Below are 12,858 nucleotides of genomic sequence, written 5' to 3' on the forward strand. Positions count from 1 at the left end.
ACCTTATAATGAAGGGGATATGTTGGTTTCAATATTTGGAGATAGTGCAGATTTTTAAATACAAAGTCAGCGGCAATTTCATAATTAATCTGAAAAATCTGGCAGCTCAATTCTTAGTAAAATGACCATAAAATTCTTATACGATGTCCAAATTTGACGATTATTTTTGCTATGGCTCCTTAATTACGATGCGGATCTAATGCATCAATAAAGCAGAAATCGGGGCTCATTTTATTAATGTGGTACCACTTATGCTTGAAAAAATGACGTCGAAACATAAGAAAAACGAGCGCAACGCAGTTCAAACCTATTCGAAACTCACGCGAGCCCCTCGGGACCCCGTACAAACATACAAACAAGTATCATAACAAAACACGGACCTACTCGAGGCCTTAAATCATGCATAACCACATCAATACGACGAAACACACCTCAAATCAAACTTAATGAACTTTTGAACTTTTGACTTCCAAAAGATCACACCGAAACATATCAAATCAATTCGGAATGAACTCAAATTTTGCAGACAAGTCCTAATACATCATACAGAGCTACTTGTGCACCTAAACTATTGAGCGAAGTATAAATTCCCAAAACAACTGATCGGGTTGTTATACCATCACTAGTTGCAATTTAGTTGTTTGTTAAGGTTTGATACATGATTTTTGTCTAGACAACAGAATCTCAACTCTGTGGAACAATGACATTTGACATCTAGTGATTATAGAAAACCAAACATAGTACATTTGTCTGATAGATCTTTTGAAGAACTGATTAACCAGACTAGAATAAATATAGAGTCTTGTTCTACATATCAATACCGACAACACTGAAATTATATAATAAGAGAAAAATTCGTCGAATTTAAAAATCGTGAGGGTTCAGTTCCCTCTATCACCAAAAAGACTTGCACTACCCAAATATTAATCTAACTCCCATTCCTTAGTGGCAAAATTCCCTTTCTTTCTCATTGACTATATTCCCTTAAAAATGGATTTGAGCGTAAATGACTTTTCCTTATCATAAGTCATGTGATATATATGATACACATAAAAATTACATCTTTGAGCAAGGAATCCCTAGGAATGTTTCGCTATCAATATCATTACTCATACTGAAACATACAAAGTCATCTTTTTGAAGATCGAAGAAATTCCTGAGCTTTGATTAAAAAATCTACTTCTGGCCTTTTAGTTCACGTAGACCCCAGTTCTCTAATAAAATGAGGACAATAAATTCTGAATAGCCGGGATAGCTCAGTTGGTAGAGCGGAGGACTGAAAATCCTCGTGTCACCAGTTCAATTCTTGTTCCTGGCACATAATTAATTTGCATGGGTCTTTTTTCCCTCGAATTAATTTCTAATTAATTGGTATGAATCAACATTCATATCCATTTAGAGACTAGATTAGAATAATAGTTTTATCTAGTTTGGAGAGATATACACCATCTATATTCTACCTCCACTCTTTTTTCTCCCACTCTTTCAAACAAATTTGAATACGTAATATATATTCGGAAGGTTAAATATGTGAATTGTTGAATGGCTCAAAAGTCGAATTCGAATCAAGGGGAATTGAAATAGGTCATGTAATGACCTGACCGGTCGTTTTATTTTCTAGATCCTTGTTCCCCTAAATAAGACTCCTCGTATATGATTTTACTGTTTTATGAATTGTTGTGATGTTTAGTTCGGGTTTGGAAGGGTTCGGGTGGAAATCGGAACACCTAGTTCCTTAATATCGACCTTAAAGGTTTAAGTTTGACCTAGGTCAATATTTCTAGTAAACGATCTCAGAATCGGGATTTGATGGTCCCAATAGGTTTGTATGATAATTTTTGACTTGGGTGTACATTTGGATCGTGTTTTGGATGAACCGGGAGCGTTTCAGTGCTTAATATTGAAAGTTGGCACATTGAAGGTTTTTTGAGTTCTTTAAATTTTGTTTGAAGTATGTTTTGGTGCTATCGAGGTAAGTTTAGGATTCTGATCCTGAGAATAGTTTCCTATGGTGACTTATGACTTGCATGCAAAATTTGGTATCTGTATACGGCTAAAATCGAAGAGTCCAATTTTGTGATGACACTCCATAACCCGTCTCCAGAAGGCTCGAAGAACAGCTCGAGGTTCGACCCCGAGGTTTCCCTATGCTCGATCTCAGGGCAGCACAAATCAGTGGCTATCATGGACAAGTGGGAAATTCACAAGGCACGTGATCAAAGCTGACAACGCCTGCAAGAATTGTACAAGTCCGTACCAGACCATTAAGTAGCTGTACCAGCTATGTTTCGTTGTAATAATTATACATGTATCATGTTTGGATTTTTCCTCCTATATAAAAGGCACCCTTGCTATTTCTTGCATATATGATATTCAATAGAAGAAGAACATTCTCTGCTCCTTAACTTAAACACATTTTACTGTCTCTCCCTTGATTTTATTGCTTGTATTTATTGTGTCTCATTGATTGTTCTTCATTTATTAGCTATCATTTATTATAAAGAGCAATCATCAAGGTCATTAGAACTGTTAGTTCTTCATTGGCCATCCCCCATCAGACACATCGGCTCGACCTCGAGGACCAACATCGGCTAGCTCGAGACCCTGAATCACGGCCATTCGGTTTGCATAGCATACTGTCTCCAAACTCTTATCTCATTTTTATGACTCATACTTAGTATCTATTGCCTAACAACTAGCATTAAAATAAATCACGTATTTTTAAAATTATAAAATCAAATCTAATTATAATTACCATTTTCAAGGTAAATAGTCCATATATAATAATTTTCTACAAACCCTTTCTCGTAGAGATGGACTTTAACTTCGTCTGATTTCAATAACTTAACACATTTACATTTCACACAAGGACACCTAATCCTTCCTCCAATAAGAACATCATCAAGTGTTTGAGCCTTAGCAATAAATTCAACAACCCCTTCAATAAATTTATCCCTCAACCCCGCACGATTAGGATGATTCCTATTATACATCCATCTACAATGCACAAATTCCATCTACACAAAAAAAAAAATATAAATGCGATATTTAAAATAATTTGATTTATTTAAACTGGTTACAAAGTTATACTCTTTCAAAGGTTCCTTTTAGAAATATACATATCATTGTGTCAAAGCACTTTAATTAATATATTTTATTCTTTAAATTAATATTTTTTTAACACTCGAAATCTCACATTAATCCCTATTCTAAATAATATAAGTCTTTAAATATACTAATTAAATTTGAATAGCTTCTTAAAATAATGTATTTTTCTTTTTAAAATTCAGTAAATAAATGAGAAGTGTTCTTTGGAATTATAGTTCCATACCTGGGGATTGCTGAAGTCAGTGCATAGATTTACTAAAAGAAGGCTGCGATAGTTCATCAAGTTCCTTTTTTTTCATATTATTTCAGCAAATAGTTTGATGTCATAGTTTCTCTAGCAGTTTTATATCTTGCCATCCATGGAATTGTAGATTAAATTTTTTGTGTCGTCAGTTCTCAATTGTTTACTAAGGTGTCTTGTTGCTGGATATTCACATACTATATGAAGAGGAGTTTTATAGCCTGAATTATACTATTTCCATAAGTAGGATCAATATAGTTGTATTAAAAAACCTCTATTTGCTATGTTATTGTTGTTTTGGATCTTACTGATGAATGTGCAATTAAAATAAGAATAAGAACTCTAGTTTTTTCTTTTAGTTGTTACAATTGGCTTGTTTTTTGATGAAAAAATCTGCTAATTACTCACATAATTAGTTCAGTATTACGTCTACACGTATAAAAGCAATAAAGGTAATTTCAATAAAGGGTTGGTAAGACGAACATGTGTGTAGTTTTGTTGTCAAATTACGAGATGGATATCATATGATAAGAGAGTCAAAGTACTTTAATTTAGAGTTTGGTAAGAGTTGGGGACTTCTACAAAGATTTACTTCAAGTACAACTTTCATGACGTTGAATTATTTACACTTTTACATCATGCACGAGCTTTAATTTCTTTATTTTCACTGTTTAGCTGACTTAATTTGATTAACTCTTTGATTAATTGGTTCTAATTTTGTGCACTACTCTAACTTAAGCCAATAATCATGATTAATTTTAACACAAACCCAAATCATTGTTCCAGTAAAATGAGAAGCATTTTTGGGTGTCTCTGCAAACACTGAACTCTGTCACATGAAGTTTAAGCCAAAAAAATTCAAGAAACCAAGCCCCCCAAATCTTGAAGTTCTTTATACTATTAATCTCATTTCTCTTTGTTTATGGTACTGAGTTTTTTTTGGGTTTCATTAAAAGTAAAAGTACTAGCACAGTGAACAAAGTGTAAATATGTTGTGGATTTTGTTTTCTTCTATTTTGGAGGTGTTGTCAAACTTGATTTATAGTTTGTGAGTCAAAGCTACATTGTCATTGATGATAATGACTCTAATTGGCGCTTCTGTTACATTTCCTCTTTACATTCTTTTAAAGTGGTAGATCTGAAGATTCTGGTGTTGAAAGTGATCTTGTTAAAACTCTTTAGACAGAAAACTAAGTGTCTTTTGGATCTTTCAGTTTTCAAGATTCTGATCCTTTTGTCCTCCTCAATACCAAATAAAAACACTTCCACTTGTTAGTTACGACTATTTCTTTTGTTTGAGAAATCATTAATTAATTTAGATTATATGAACGTTTAAGAAGCTATTCAAATTTAATTAGTATATTTAAAGACTTATATTATTTAGAATAGGGATTAATGTGAGATTTCGAGTGTTAAAAAATATTAATTTAAAGAATAAAATATATTAATTAAAGTGCTTTGACACAATGATATGTATATTTCTAAAAGGAACCTTTGAAAGAGTATAACTTTGTAACCAGTTTAAATAAATCAAATTATCTTAAATATCTCATTTATTGATTTCTATTTGTGTAGATGGAATTTGTGCATCGTAGATGGATGTATAATAGGAATCATCCTAATCGTGCGGGGTTGAGGGATGAATTTATTGAAGGGATTGCTGAATTTATTGTTAAGGCTCAAACACTTGATGATTTTCCTATTGGAGAAAGGATTAGGTGTCCTTGTGTGAAATGTAAATGTGTTAAGTTATTGAAATCAGACAAAGTTAAAGGCCATCTCTACAAGAAAGGGTTTGTAGAAAATTATTATATATGGACTGCTCATAGGGATCCCGCCGGAAATAACCACCAATCGACTAAGTGTCAACCCCAGGTTCAAATCGGTGAAGCAAAAAAGGAGACTTTAGTCCGTGGTAAAACACACGTTCATCAAGGACGAGGTAACAAAACTCCTCAAAATAGGGCCTATTGGGGAAGTAAAATATCCCGAATGGTTAGCCAATTTGGTGGTAGTTCACAAAAAGGGGAATAAGTTAAGAATGTGCTAGATTATAAAGACTTAAATAGAGCGTGCCCCAAAGATTCATTCTCGTTGCCTAACATCAACAACTTGATTGATGCCACAGCCGGCCACGAGACCCTCACCTTTCTCGATGCCTACTCGAGGTATAATCAAATTCAAATGAACCCCGAGAATAGGGAAAAGACTTCGTTCATCACGAAGTACGGTACGTACTGCTACAATGTGATGCCCTTCGAGCTAAAAAATGCGGGAGCCACGTACCAACGCCTAGTTAATACGATGTTCGAACATCAAATAGGAAAATCCGTGAAAGTTTACATTGACGATATGCTGGTTAAGGAGGATCAATTGACTCATTTGCAGGAGACATTCGACATCCTTAGAAGCTACAACATGAAACTCAATCCCGAGAAATGTGCCTTCGGAGTGGGTTCGGGCAAATTCTTAGGCTTCATGGTATTAAATATGGGGATTGAGATCAACCCCGACAAAATTAAAGCCATCGAAGAAATCACGGTAGTAAACAACGTGAAGGCCATGCAACGGCTGACCGGGCGTATAGCAGCCTTGGGCCAATTCATATCGAGGTCATCAGACATGAGTCATCATTTCTTCTCCTTACTCAAAAAGAAAAACAACTTTGAATGGACTCCAGAATGCCAACGTGCCTTAGAGGAATTGAAGCGATATCTGACAAGTCCAACTTTACTCCACACCCCAAAGGAGGATGAAACGATGTATTTGTACCTAGCTGTATCCGAGGTAGTGGTAAGTGATGTGATGATTCGAGAAGAACAAGGTACGTAATTCCCTGTTTATTATGTGAGTTGGACCCTAGGAGATGCCGAATCGAGGTATTCGCTCCTAGAAAAATTAGTTCTTACACTGATAAGCGCATATCGAAAATTAAAGCCTTATTTGCCATCGTATTTGTGTTTTAATGACATTTCCTCTTCGAAGCATATTGCATAAGCCTGAATTATCGGGCCGATTGGCCAAATGGGCCATCGAACTTGGAAGGGGGGTATGATATCGAGTACTAACCCCGAACGACTATCAAGTCCCAAATTCTGGCAGATTTTGTGGTCGACTTTACCCCAGCCAGCGTGCCCGAGGTAGAGAAGGAACTTCTACTAAAAACGGGCATATCTTCGGGGGTATGGACCTTGTTCACTGATGGCGCCTCGAACGTGAAAGGGTCCGGGCTCGGCATACACTACTAAAAATCGGCCAATTTCCGACTGAAATTTCCGACGGAAAAAAGTAGTCGGAAATTTCCAACGGAATCAGTCGGAAAATACATAAAAATTTATTTTTCAATTTTTACTAATAGTTACGACTAATATTCCGTCTATATCCGTCGTAAATTTTGGCGGAAAATTCCTCGCCACTGTTAGCGACCAACTCGGTCGGAATTTTTTTTTTAAAAAAAATAAATAAAAAAATAGCGACCAATTCGGTCGGAAATTTTTAGTAAAACGAGGTTGACTGCTTTGACCAAATTATCGACCGAATTAGTCGGAAATATTTTTTTAAAACCCTACCAGTGCACTTCTTTCTTTTCCTTTCCCTCTTTTCTTCCTTCTCTCTTCTCTCTTTCCCTCAAACTTCCCCCCACCCAAAACACCGCTGCCACCAACCAGCAGCACCACCGGTGCCGCTGAAGCTCCATCGAGACTCCGTCTCCACTGCCACCAACCCGTTGAAGCTCCGTCTCTACTGCCCGATAAGTTCTCTTTGACTGTTTAAAATTTTTATTAAATTACATCAGATTTGTGTGTCTCTAATTTTTATTAAGATGCCAAAATTTTATACGAAACTAGAGAGACAATTGGATACCCATTCCGATCCTTTCTTGTGCATTGTGCAGTTGTCCATATTATCCGTCTTTTTTGCTTTTGCAATTTGCACACTCCTAATAATATATTTTATGGAATTAATTACACTAATATTTGTTTAAACTATTTTTATCTCTATTAACTGTCGCACTTAATTAACAATCATTAGTTAGAACAGTAAGAGCAGATTTGAAAAAAAATACTACTCCTATTAGATGGCCTTTTTTTAAAAAAAATGTCAAACAATTTAAAACAAATTCAGTTTGTCAAAACGACTAATTTTGAGAACGAGAGAAGTATACTAAATAAATTGTTGAGGGAAAAAATAGGAAAATAGGACTTGTGGCCCAAAGTATACAACCTTTGATTTGTTCGGATGGCCAAAGGCATCACGTTGTATCCCAGTGCCAAAATTTCAACGTCATTATTTTTCCTTCACTCACTTATTTCTTTTTATAGTAGAAGAAGCTCTTCTTTCTTTCATACTTGTCTTTCCTGTATAATGTATTTTTTTATGTTAAAATAATGTATTTTTCTTTTTAAAATTCAGTAAATAAATGAGAAGTGTTCTTTGAAATTATAGTTCCATACCCGGGGATTGCTGAAGTCAGTGCCTAGATTTACTAAAAGAAGGCTTCCATAGTTCATCAAGTTCCTTTTTTTCCATATTATTTCAGCAAATAGTTTGATGTCATAGTTTTTCTAGCAGTTTTATATCTTGCCATCCATGGAATTGCAGATTAAATTTTTTGTGTCGTCAGTTCTCAATTGTTTACTAAGATGTCTTATTGCTTGATATTCACATACTATATGAAGAGGAGTTTAATAGCCTGAATTATACTACTTCCATAAGTAGGATCAATATAGTGGTATTAGAAAACCTCTATTTGCTATGTTATTGTTGTTCTGGATCTTACTGATGAATGTGCAGTTAAAATAAGAACAAGAACTCTAGTTTTTCTTTTAGTTGTTACAATTGACTTGTTTTTTGATGGAAAAATCTGCTAATTACGCACACAATTAGTTCAGTATTATGTCTACACGTATAAAAGTAATAAAGGTAATTTCAATAAAGGGTTGGTAAGACGAACATGTGTGTAGTTTTGCTGTCAAATTACGAGATGGATATCATATGATAAGAGAGTCAAAGTACTTTAATTTAGAGTTTGGTAAGAGTTGTGGACTTCTACAAAGATTTACTTCAAGTACAACTTGCATGACGCGAATTATTTTCACTTTTACATCATGCACGAGCTTTTAATTTCTTTATTTTCACTGTTTACCTGACTTAATTTGATTACCTCTTTGGTTAATTGGTTCTAATTTTGTGCACTACTCTAACTTAAGCCAATAATCATGATTAATTTTATTACAAACCCAAATTATTGTTCCAGTAAAATGAGAAGCATTTTTGGGTGTCTCTGCAAACTCTGAACTCTGTTACGTGAAGTTTAAACCAAAAAAAATTCAAGAAACCAAGCCCCCAATTCTTGAAGTTCTTTATACTATTAATCTCATTTCTCTTTGTTTATGGTACTGAGTTTTTTTTGGGTTCCATTAAAAGTGAAAGTACTAGCACAGTGAACAAAGTGTAAATATGTTGTGGATTTTGTTTTCTTCTGTTTTGGAGGTGTTGTCAAACTTGAATTATAGTTTGTGAGTCAAAGATATATTGTCATTGATGATAATGACTCTAATTGGCGCTTCTGTTACATTTCCTCTTTACATTCTTTTAAAGTGGTAGATCTGAAGATTCTGGTGTTGAAAGTGATCTTGTTAAAACTCTTTAGACAGAAAGCTAATTGTTTTTTGGATCTTTCAGTTTTCAAGATTCTGATCCTTTTGTCCTCCTCAATACCAAATAAAAACACTTCCACTTGTTAGTTACGACTATTTCTTTTGTTTGAGAAATCATTAATTTATTTAGATTATATGAACGTTTAGGAAGCTATTCAAATTTAATTAGTATATTTAAAGACTTATATTATTTAGAATAGGGATTAATGTGAGATTTCGAGTGCTAAAAAATATTAATTTAAAGAATAAAATATATTAATTAAAGTGCTTTGACACAATGATATGTATATTTCTAAAGGGAACCTTTGAAAGAGTATAAATTTGCAACCAGTTTAAATAAATCAAATTATTTTAAATATCTCATTTATAGATTTCTATTTGTGTAGATGGAATTTGTACATCGTAGATGGATATATAATAGGAATCATCCTAATCGTGCGGGGTTGCTGAATTTATTGCTAACGCTCAAACACTTGATGATTTTTTTATTGGAGAAAGGATTAGGTGTCCTTGTGTCAAAATGTAAATGTGTTAAGTTATTGAAATCAGACGAAGTTAAAGTCCATCTCTACAAGAAAGGGTTTGTAGAAAATTATTATATATGAACTGCTCACTGATAAGCGCATCTCAAAAATTAAAGCCTTATTTTCAATGCCATCGTATTTGTGTTTTAATGACATTTCCTCTTCGAAGCATATTGCATAAGCCTGAATTATCGGGCTGATTGACCAAATGGGTCATCGAACTCGAGGGGTATGATATCGAGTATCAACCCCGAACGGCTATCAAGTCCCAAATTCTGGCAGATTTTGTGGCCAACTGTACGCCCGCCCTCGTGCCCGAGATAGAGAAAGAACTTCTACTAAAAACGGACGCATCTTCGGGGGTATAAACCTTGTTCACTAATGGCACCTCGAACGTGAAAGGGTCCGGGCTTGGCATATATAGTTCTGAAGCCACCTACGGGTGGCATGATTAGGCAATCTATAAAAACTGCAAAGTTGACTAACAACGAAGCCGGGTATGAGGCTATGATTACAGGTCTAGAATTGGCCAAAACCCTAGGAGTGGAAGTCATCGAAGCAAAATGTGATTCCCTTCTGGTGGTAAATCAGGTAAATAGGAACTTCAAGGTTCGAGAAGATAGGATAGCGAGGCTGATGCCCTCACAAACCTGGGATCATCTCTGGAGGAAGATGACGCACTCCCTGGGGCTGTTGTTCAGCTATCCAAATCGTTGATCGAAGAAAGCCATGCCGAGATCAACTCCACTAGCCTGACAAGGGATTGGAGAAATAAATATATCGATTGTTTGGAAAATGGAAAGCTACACACGGACCCAAAAGAGTCAAGGGCCCTGCGAACCAAAGCAGCCTGATTCTCACTCGACGAAAATGGAACTCTATACAGAAGAACCTTTGATGGGCCCCTAGCAGTAAGCCTAGGACCGGGGGACACAGGTTACGTACTCCGAGAAATCCATGAGGGCACCTGCGAAAATCACCCCGGTGCCGATTCCTTCGTCCGAAAGGTGATCAGAGCAGGCTACTATTGGGACAACATGGAGAAAGACACCAAAGAATTCGTCTGAAAATGCAAAAAATGCCAGAGATTTGCACCAATGATTCACCAACGCGGCGAACAGCTACATTCATTCTTGTCACCATGGCCGTTCATGAAGTGGGAGATGGACATCGTCGGACCCCTACCAGCGGCACCAGGTAAAGCTAGATTTATTTTATTTATGACTGACTACTTCTCAAAATGGGTGGAAGCGCAGGCCTTCGAGAAGTTAAGAGAAAAAGAAGTTATTAACTTCACCTGGATCATATCATGTGTCGATTCGGTATTCCCTCCGAGATAGCATGTGATAACAAAAAGTAGTTCATCGGAAGCAAAGTAACAAAGTTCATCGAGGACCATAAAATCAAAAACATCCTGTCAACACCCTACCACCCATGTGCAAATGGTCAGGCCGAGTCCACAAACAAGACCATCATTCAAAACTTACAAAAGAAGTTAGAAAATGCGAAAGGAAAATGGATAGAAATTTTGCCTGAGGTGCTATGGGCATATCGAACAACTCCAAAAATCGAGCACGGGAGAAACACCTTTCTCTTTGGTGTGCGGTTCCGAGGCTTTGATACCGGTCGAGGTCGGAGACCCAAGCACCATATTTCAACATACCACCGATAGATCAAACAATGAGGCCATGACTGTAGCCCTCGAACTATTGGATGAAAAGCGAGAAGCTTCATTAGTCCGAATGGCCGCCCAAAACAAAGAATCAAAAGGTACTATAACAGGAGAACAAATGTTTGACATTTCGGAATCTGGGACTTATTCCTAAGGAAAGTCTCCCTAAACACTTGAAACCTTAATGAAGGGAAGCTAGGCCCGAGCTGGGAAGGACCGTACCGCGTCCTCGGAGTGATCAGCAAAGGGTCCTACAAGCTCGGTACCATGGAAGGAGAACAGCTTCCGAGCAATTGGAACATATAAATGCTCAAACTCTATTACTACTAAGTTGCCCGATGGAAGACACCGAAACATCCTCCGGCTCAAAGACCTTGGGTTTTAAATCATGCATTGCACTCTTTTCCTTTTTTCGAATTTTATCCCAAAAAGGGTTTTACCGGCAAGGTTTTTAACAAGGCAACATTTATATGCTACCTAAGGAGAACTTAACAAGTATTCAAGGCTTCTCTTCAATCAACCTTGAATATTATGGGGCATCCCCTGGGAGATCACCTCCCCGGAGAAATCAAGATGAGCCAAACAGGGTCTCGATAGAAAAAGTATCGGGCCAAACGGCCAAATAAACCGTGTCCGCTTAGAATAATCGAACCCTTGATGACAAAAACATATATACTTGTACCAAGTAATCAAAAGAGTATCTTTTACCATCAAAATGTTTCGCGCTTCAAAGAAGTTTGCTATTTTTACAAGAAACGGCCCAGAGCTAGAAATTTCTCGAACACTCGGGAATTGACATAAAAAACTCGAAGTCGTAAGACCTCCAGGTCAGAAACTTCGAGTCATAAGCCCTCAATAAGGCAACATCAAGTTTACAAAGAATGGCTCCAGGGCCAAAAAAATTTTTGACGTTTCGGGGACTGTCGCCGACTGTCACCCTATCGAGCTATCAAAAACTCGAGGCCATAAGACCCTAAGAGGGAAACCTCGATCCCGAGATACCTCCATGAGGCAACCTTGAGCTCATAAGACCTCCATAAGGCAATACCGAATCTGTAAGACTTCAAGCAACGCATGAATTATACTTGTGCCAAGTAACCAAAGAATATGTAAGACCTTAAGTAAGGCATGTTCAAATTTATAAGACCTTACAAAGGACATAATCCCGATATTAAATTTAAGACTATATATTCGAACTTGTAAGACCCCTAAAAAGGCATACCCTCGATATAAATGCTGAGGCTACCTCACTTGGGGACTAAAAGGCTATGCCCAAACACAATGACTACTGTCATAAGGATCCGGTCAAACTAACGTGACTCGGGGATGCCCGACCGTCGCCATAAAATCACAGGCCTTTAATTACTTCAAAAATACTTCGAAAAGAACCAGTTAATCAACCTACCCTCGGCATAAGCAAAAGCGCTTCGATCATATCAGCCCCAGACAATGAAAAGGCTTCGAAACAATTTAGCCATCGAGCGAAACCTCCCGAGGTGCTCATTTATCATTACATAATGGCTCACAATTGAGGTTCTTATCGAACCATCGAAGAGTCGGGCAAACACCAAAACTTCAAAAAGTCTTTAATGAGGGAAAATAAAGCCTATGTTAGAGGTTGTACCGACCCAACGTGTAAGATCCTAAGTGCCA

The 12,858-nt window shown here is 36.6% G+C and overlaps 1 non-coding gene across 1 annotated transcript; it reads left to right on the forward strand.

Annotated features, from left to right (window-relative positions):
- The first annotated feature begins 1,245 nt into the window (after positions 1–1,245).
- TRNAF-GAA (transfer RNA phenylalanine (anticodon GAA)) lies at positions 1,246–1,318 on the forward strand. The gene has a single exon. It is a non-coding gene; the product is annotated as a tRNA-Phe (tRNA).
- Positions 1,319–12,858: the final 11,540 nt, after the last annotated feature.

Source organism: Nicotiana sylvestris, chromosome 11 (genome assembly GCF_000393655.2).
Source record: "Nicotiana sylvestris chromosome 11, ASM39365v2, whole genome shotgun sequence".
NCBI lineage: Eukaryota > Viridiplantae > Streptophyta > Magnoliopsida > Solanales > Solanaceae > Nicotiana > Nicotiana sylvestris.